Here is an 8,166-nt window from a genome sequence, read left to right as displayed (position 1 = left end):
ATTGCAATCTTTACTTCAAGGCCTTCAGACTGATATAGAAATGACGGGAGATTTAAATGACACATTTGATAAATCAGACAGGAACAGCATAACATCTAAAATGACAGAACCCTCTAAAGTACTGAAAAATTTCAGGCACATTCATAATAAATAAAATGTATTTAATTTGAAGCATGAAATTTGCTTTAAAAAGAAAACCACAATTTGTACGATATCATATTTCAATATCAAGTTCAGATGAAGGATTTGAAGAAGCAACAGCGATAGGAAAGTACATTGATTTTGGGACAATGTTTGCATCTGAATAATCCTTCCTCCTGGAAAGAAGAAAAAAAAACATGTTTTGAGTCTCAGCCTTCAGGATCCAAAAAAAAAACTTGCTAATTTCTTTCCGATGTATTTTGGATAAAGTTATAACTTTCATAGAAGATAAATTTTATCAGTTGAATGCAGTCGATACTTTCGACTTTTTATATGATGACGGGACCTACATTTAGGGCTCAGTACTGATAACACTGCTGCTATTGATAGAGTAGAAATAAGTGATGTATTGGCAGTTTTTTTCTGAGGCAAGAAGTCCTAGAACACCTCCTATAAAAATGTTATAGACTCACAGCAAGAAATATTTTTTCCACCTCACCTAATGCTATTGCATTAACGAGGCTGAAGTTGGCTTCTTATTCGCCAGCTTCTTTGCATTTTTCGTTCCATCTTAAATGCTGCTGCTGTGATGTTATGCCGCCTTTCACCTGTAGATGGCTCTCTACAGTCATTTTTAAAAATACTTATCCGGATGTATTCCTGTACATATCCTCAGTAAAGGGGAATATGTAAGTAGAGACTGTCCAAATTGCATTTTTGTATGAAACACATTTCAGAAACAGAACTCACAATAAATCAAACTGGCATGTTATACAACGAGTAAATAAGACAAAGGCAAAACATAAGTTAACTGGCACTTCCTGCATATTTTCCACGACCTTGCCTTCTGATCATTAAAAGTCTCAAACTCTTGCATTTTGCAAGAAATTTTAATATAGCAGTTTAAATGGGATATTTAGAACATGGCATATGAGAATATATGGTTAACTGAGGATGAGCAGAGGGTGATCACACTTTCTTCTTATTGCTGTGAACCTACCTCCTGGTTATAAAAATGTCTAAAAATTCTGACAGATGTGTGAGAGACAATGGAAAAGACTATCAAAATCCTGAACTTCAGGACATTTTACTGTACCATTTTAAAAATATGACCCTCTGAACATGGCATGTGAGAAAATGGCAGGTGAGAATGCATTGGGAAAAGGTGAATGCAATTTCTGCTGAATTGCTATGGCCCTCCCTCCTGATTACAAAATCGTCTCACAATTCTGACACTGAGGTGTGAGACGCAATGTAACAGGCACTCATAATCGTGAAGTACAAGAGATTTTACTGTTATGTTTTTTTTAAAAATGACCCTCTGAACATGGCATGTGGGGATTTATAGTCAACAAAATAGCACACATTCTGCCAATTTGCTTTGTCCCTCCTTCCTCGTTACCAAAACATCTTAGTATACTGACACTAAGGTAAATATCAGAGTCAACCGAGACTGATCAGGTTCTGCTGATGCTGAGCCCGCAGCCTTCACCATAAGGTCCGATTCCCCAAGCCTGCTGACCATATATGTCCATCCCTTCTCGTCAAAACTCGTATTTTCACAGGGTACCCTTCAGAAATTGCAGTATAGAATGAAAAAAACCTCCAATAGATTCGGCCGCTGTTGGGGATTTTCCTTTAAAAACGAATGAATGTCCGGAAATTTTACAGAGTGTATCACTTTCACTGAGACCGAGAAGTGTTAAGCTGTACATGAGTCTTTGTGGCTCAGTTGTTAACCAAAAGGGTGGTGGTTTGAGCCCTCCCAGGGACGCTATGAGCCTTTTAATGTACACACCCTCCTCACTTCATTTCTCCACGACCGGTCTTGTACCCGCAATGAAATACAGAGCGCGTAGGAGGCAGTAGGCTCGCAAATATAGCTCACTGTGTATATAATGAAGAAGCAGAGATTAGTTCCTCATCTGCATGTTGCAGAGCCTTACGCAACTCGTACCAGCAGCTGGGGTTTGATCCCTGCACGGCCGATTAGTTGAAAGACCATTATAAATGACATGTAAAAGATTTAGCCAGCTGGCTTTTATGTTTCACACTAAATTGAGATCTTGAAACCAAAATAATTAAAAATATGGAACACAACCGTTGTTCACCAAGAAGGAAAGCTGTTTAACACTGATGTCACTCCTTTTTATTTAACCCAGATTGTGAAGACAACTCCACCCTATCAAAGGAATATGTTACACAAAAGTTGGAAAGCACACTCTGAACCCATCTGTATATTTGATTCCCGCGATCCGTTCAAAGCTGCTTAGTTGTTCGAAAGCAAATCATTTTAGGGAAGAAACTCAGTTTAGTGAACTACTTTTGTATTTTCACTCATTGAATTTGATCTTTGTACTCTCTTTGCATTCTCACCAATACTGTAGCCTGTTGTTAAGTAATTACCACCCTAACGATGTGAACGTGTTCCATCAGTCTCCTCATGTGTGTGTATGTCCTGTGTTTGGTTTTGTGTGGTTTCGATAAAAGAATAAAGCTATCGCTTGGTTTGCTATCATGTCGCCACTTGTCCTTTTCCTGAGGGAACCTGAAAACAGTGCAATATTATAGCATGAACCCCTGACGATTTTCTTGATACGTTTTATGTGCTCGTTTGTATTGTATGTATTTTTGTTGTTCAAATAAAAAGTAAAAGACACAACTTTCCGGATGAGGCTGCTGTAAAAATAAAATGACATCAAGGGTGCTGTACACAGAGGTCTGAAACCTGCTCCACAGAAGCACTGTATCCAGAGGTGTTAAAGAAGTCGAGATCTCGCCATGAGAGGGGAAGCATCTCAGAAAAAGCAGGTGCAGTCGGTTCCACGGTCATAACGCCACTGAGTCGGGCAACAAGAGCAAAACCCACCCGGCTTCCTCCAGGCAAGTAATGAGACAAAGTGAGAGAGCACAGTAGGTAGCGTGGCCGAGCGGTCTAAGGCGCTGGATTAAGGCTCCAGTCTCTACTGGGGCATGGGTTCAAATCCCACCACTGCCAGGTGTTTTTGTCAAGACCTCCTTTCACCTGACTTCAGATAAAAGGGAGGGAGCTGCTCTTTGGCAGTCTCTCGAGAAACTAAGCAAAGTGTTTAAAGATACTTTCTCAGCTTGACATCAAGGCACAAACCAAAAACCTTCTTGCGTCCTCTCAACCCAAATGTGTTTTGCCACTTTTTGCGTTATGCAGGGAACAACGTCTGCCGAATTCACTTTTGTGTCGATGCAAATCGTAGTGTGCCCTCCGCTTTAATGTTGGTTGTACTGGCGTGCTACTTCTGTCTGTGAAACTTGAATGTTCTGCTTCTTCACACCGAATCGTCGGCGGGGGTTGAGCTTGTTAAATCTTTGCGCATAGCGTTCCTTTGGAAGTACTTTGTCCAAGTTCAAAAGCGATCGTGGGATTTACTTCATGCGTTCAAAAAGCATGCCTCGCACGACAGATTTAAATGGGGAATGGAGTCTGCTTCTTGCTGTTTTTCCTGTGGTTGCTGTTACAAAGTTGATCGTGCTTTCACATTCTGTTAACAGTATTCACTGGCTGAGCTTTATCAGTTGGTTCGAAAAGGAATCTCTGCTTCGGTTCCAGAAAAGTCATCTGTAGTGTGTTTTTTTCCGTGCCCATGGCAGTCTTTTAAAACTGGTAGTAATGGCGGCGAAGTTAATTTTTTATCCTCTTTAAAAGAATAAGGACTTGCTCGCTGGGGCAAGCTCCATTTACCACTGTTTCAGCTAACCGCCGAACTCGCGAACTGATTACACTGCAGAGCCACAGCCGCCTCGCTTTTCTCCATTCTCTGGGTCAGGGTGAAAAAAAAACTTTGCTGGTATTAGCTGGCCTGCTGGGAGTACCTCTTCTTCACTGATAAGCAAGATTTGTTTCATCTTTCGCAAGCCGTATAGATTTCTTTCAAAACAAGTTGTTCCAGAAAGGAAACGAACACTTGCATTCACCTGAATTAAAAGGGATGGGATTTGCCCCTAAGGATGAATTCTGTACAGTAAGACAGGAAGAAAGGCACCGCTGGGAATCGGACCCAGGATCTCCTGTTTACTAGACAGGCGCTTTAGCCAACTAAGCCACGGCGCCGGCAAAGTGCCGTCCTTTGACAGCCACTTGGACACGTCTCAACTGCTCTGAGACATCTGCGTTCGGTGTGCACCGAGCTTGCTCGCCTTGCAAGTTGCCTCATTTACATGCGATAGCTCCACCACTAAGAGTAAGGATGAGAAATCTTTATCTGGCACTTTTCATGTCAGAGGATCTCAATCTGCTTTCCGTGTACAAGAGGATGTCCAACTCATGTAGCTAAAGACGTAGACGACAGTGCTCCACTGAAATCTTGATCTCACAACCCTCGGCATGACTCCGCAGTGTTCTGCTTTAGACAAAGGGGGGAAACGACTTCTTTCATCACAAGTTTTGCACTGTTTACGGTGTTTACAGTGCTCTTTCTTAAATGAGAACCAGGAATCGGCACCATATGAGGTGAGACTAGATGATATTGGAACAAGTAGCCTCGCCATTCCATGCGTGACGTGAGCAAAGTGTAATTCCTGTCTTTATAGTGTGCTTGTTAGAGACTTAACTGGCACCCAGAGCGCTTTAAATCCAGGAGTCAGCAGCCCAAGACAAGAGAGCTTCCTTCGTCTATGTTTTTTGCGTGAAGGGGGGAAACCATGCGTGTGCTGCAAACGATCTTAGTATCGAAGTGCCGTCCCACAAAACCGATCCGAACAATCTGCTTTACAGAGGAGCACTGCCAGAGCTTATCGTTGGCAAACTGAAGACCAGGCCGACCTCTTCTGTGACTCTTGAACACTGAATCTCAAGGTTGTGAATTCAAGCTCCACGCTGGCGGAAATTCCATAGGTAATGATCACATTTTCTTGCATGCTAATCAAAAGAAATATTAAGAAACTTTTCCCGATACCAATTTTTTACAAAAGTAAAGGTACACGGCACATGTGTGCCACATCACGTCCGAGTTTAGTGACAACTACCTCAGAGATTGTAAGCTGGGTAGTTTCAGATCAGATCACTTTTTTTATCAAAGGTTCAAGCAAACCCGAATACTTTTGCAAGAGACATTTCAGAATCCCAGTCAAATCCAGTACGATTGCTGGATCCTTCGTATTCGACTGAACTATAGCACAGATCTGCAGTCCACCACTAGAATACTGTGGGTGTGTTGTATAAGCCATACCGCCCAAAATAGTTCTAAAACAGGAGATGCATCCTCGTTTAGGAATGTGGTATAAAGTGAAATGGTCTGGGAAGAGTCCTACATTTGAACAGTTCAAAATAGACGTAAAGGGGTATTTACACACTCTTTCGAAATGTAAGAACAAGCTGTGCAGACCTTATCTTTATTTACCTTGTGTAATCATTTTTCATAAAGTGTAATAGTATTATAGCATGTGCCCCTGCCAATGTTATTGATATGTTATATGTGCTCTTGTTTGTATTGTATGTAGTTTTGTTGTTTTCAACTGACTTCAAATGAAAGGGAATGAATTGCTTTTTCACAGTCTTTTCGAGAAACTCAGTTTTAATGCCCTCCATTTTAATGTTGGTTGTGCTTGCGTGCTGCTTCTGTCTGTGAAACCTGAATGTTCTGCTTCTTCACACCGAATTGTTGGCAGGGGTTGAGCTTGTTATATAATAATAATAATAATAATAATAAAGTTATTCATTATTATTATTATTATTTTAGATAGCACCTTTAAAGGTGGCTTCTCAAAGCGCTCTACAGGATGACAACAACAATAAATAAGAAGAATACACAAGATAAAACACAATTAGAATATATAGAGGAGACAGTGGATGGTGGTACTAAGAAAAGCAGAGGGGTGAAGAATGGAACCAGTTAAGTAAAGCCTTTTCTGAAGAAGAGGGTTTTGAGTCTGGATTTGAAGGAGTTTAGAGAATTTGACTCACTGATATCCTTGGGGAGAGAGGCCTAGAGCTTGGTGACATAACAGGAGAAGGCCCTGTTACCCATACAATGTAGACGTGGTTGGGGGACAGTAAGGACAGCAGAATTAGAAGAGCGAAGGTTGTGAGGTGGGGAGTAGGGTGATAAAAATTCAGACAGGCACTAAGGTGCCAAGCCATGCAGAGCCTTATAGGTGAGCATGAGGATTTTAAAGTCTACACGGAATTTGACCGGTAGCCAGTGCAAGGACTCCAGGATAGGAGTAATGTGAACACTTGCACTAGACCTGGTCAGGACCACTCAGACATCCTGACAAGTGAAAACAAATGGTGTGCCGAATGCACCAGTAGTTCACGAAACTACGTTTCTTCCCTGAACTGCTTTGCTTGTGAAGTGCCAAGCTGCCTTGAATGGATCGCAGAAATCAAATATATGGATGGATTCGGAGTGTGCTTTCCAACTTTTGTGCAACATTTTCCTTTGATAGGGCGCAGTTGTCTTCACAATGTGGATTAAAGTGAAAGGAGTAACGTCAGTATAAAACGGCTTTCCTTCTCGATGCATCTGTAACGCTGCTCTGTAGAGGTGAAAAGGATCCGATGCAGATGCAGGAGTCGTAGGTAGGTAAGTAAGCGTACAGAGCAAAACCAGGAGCTGAGTCGTAGTCCGAAGGCGAAGGTAGGTCGAGATCCGGTAAAGGCACTGGTGGCGAACAATCCAAAATGTGAGACAGAATCGTGGTCGAAAAGAGAGCTGCAGGGTCAAATCCGAAATAGGCACAGATAGCAAACAATCCAAGGGGCGAGACGAGATCCGAAGGCAAAAGGTGAAAACAGATTTCCAGGAAGGCAAAAGGGTAAGAAACGCTAGGCAGAGCAACAAGAAGTGAACTCAATACCGAGCAACGGGAAGTAGATTAGAATGGTATAAATAACCCGGCGAGCCGCACGGTAGAGCAATTGCAGGTGTGTTAACTCGTGCAGCGGCGCTTGTCAATAGTAATCCGCTGCTGGTACTGATTAGCTCGCTTACGTGTTGATCTCTGCTGGCTGGTGGTCGTGACAGCACCATGGTTGTTTTCAATATTTCTAATGATTTTGGTTTCAAGATCTCAATTTAGTGTGAAACATAAAAGCCAGCTGGATAAATCTCTTACACATCATTTGTAATGGCCTTTCAACTAATAGCCCGTGCAGGGATCAAACCCCAGCTGTTGTTATGAGCTGTGTTACGCTCTGCAACATTCAGATGAGAAATTTACCTCTGCTTCTTCATTATATACACAGTGAGCAATATTTGCAAACCTATTGCCCCCCGTGGACTCTGTATTTGATTGTGGTACAGGACCAGTCTTGGAGAAATGAAGTGAGGAGGGTGTGTTCATTAAAAGGCTCACAGAGTCCCTGGGAGGATTCAAACCACCACCCCTTCAGTTAACAGCTGAGCCACAAAGACTCAAGTAGAGCTTTACACTTCTCGGTCTCAGTGAAATTGATACACTCGATGAATTTCTGGAGATTCAAGGAAAAGAACCAAGAGTGGCTGAGATTTGCAGGTTTATTTCATTCCATTCTGTGATTTCTGAAGGGAACGCTGTGAAAACACAAGTTTTGACGAGAAGGGATGGACATGTAAGGTCCCCAGGCTTGGACAGTATGGTGAGGGCTGCAGGTTGGGGGTTCGACAGCAGCAGCAGCAGAACCTGATCAGTATCACTTACCTCCGATGTCCTCCATACATCCATGCACCAAACATTGAAAATGACAAACTTGGTGAATTTCCACCTATTTTCATCAAGTTGAAAAGAAGAACAAACAGTGTCCCTGGATCTGTTATCAAAAACACCACCTTAACTTCTTGGTTCATGTCATGTAAACTGACATAATCAATGGAGTCATGCCGAGGTTGTGAGTTTAAGCCTCACCTGGAGCAGCTTGGTTTTCTGTCTTGACAGGCAAACAGTGTTTTGTGTTATTTGCTTAATGGAGAGATGATTCTCTGTTAATTGTGCTCCTCCTGGAAGAGGTAAAGATGTGAATTTCATAAGGACATTAGTGGAGATGGTGTATCTACTATCTGTGTGAGTGCT

General features: G+C 42.1%; 1 non-coding gene across 1 annotated transcript; it reads right to left on the bottom strand.

The window, feature by feature from the left end:
* Window positions 1-4,154: 4,154 nt before the first annotated feature.
* trnat-agu (transfer RNA threonine (anticodon AGU)) lies at window positions 4,155-4,228 on the bottom strand. The gene has a single exon. It is a non-coding gene; the product is annotated as a tRNA-Thr (tRNA).
* Window positions 4,229-8,166: the final 3,938 nt, after the last annotated feature.

This window comes from Atractosteus spatula, chromosome 10 (assembly GCF_055471065.1).
Source record: "Atractosteus spatula isolate fAtrSpa1 chromosome 10, fAtrSpa1.hap1, whole genome shotgun sequence".
NCBI lineage: Eukaryota > Metazoa > Chordata > Actinopteri > Semionotiformes > Lepisosteidae > Atractosteus > Atractosteus spatula.
The sequence above is the reverse complement of the archived record's forward strand: the minus strand, read 5'-3'. Positions and strand labels throughout refer to the sequence as shown.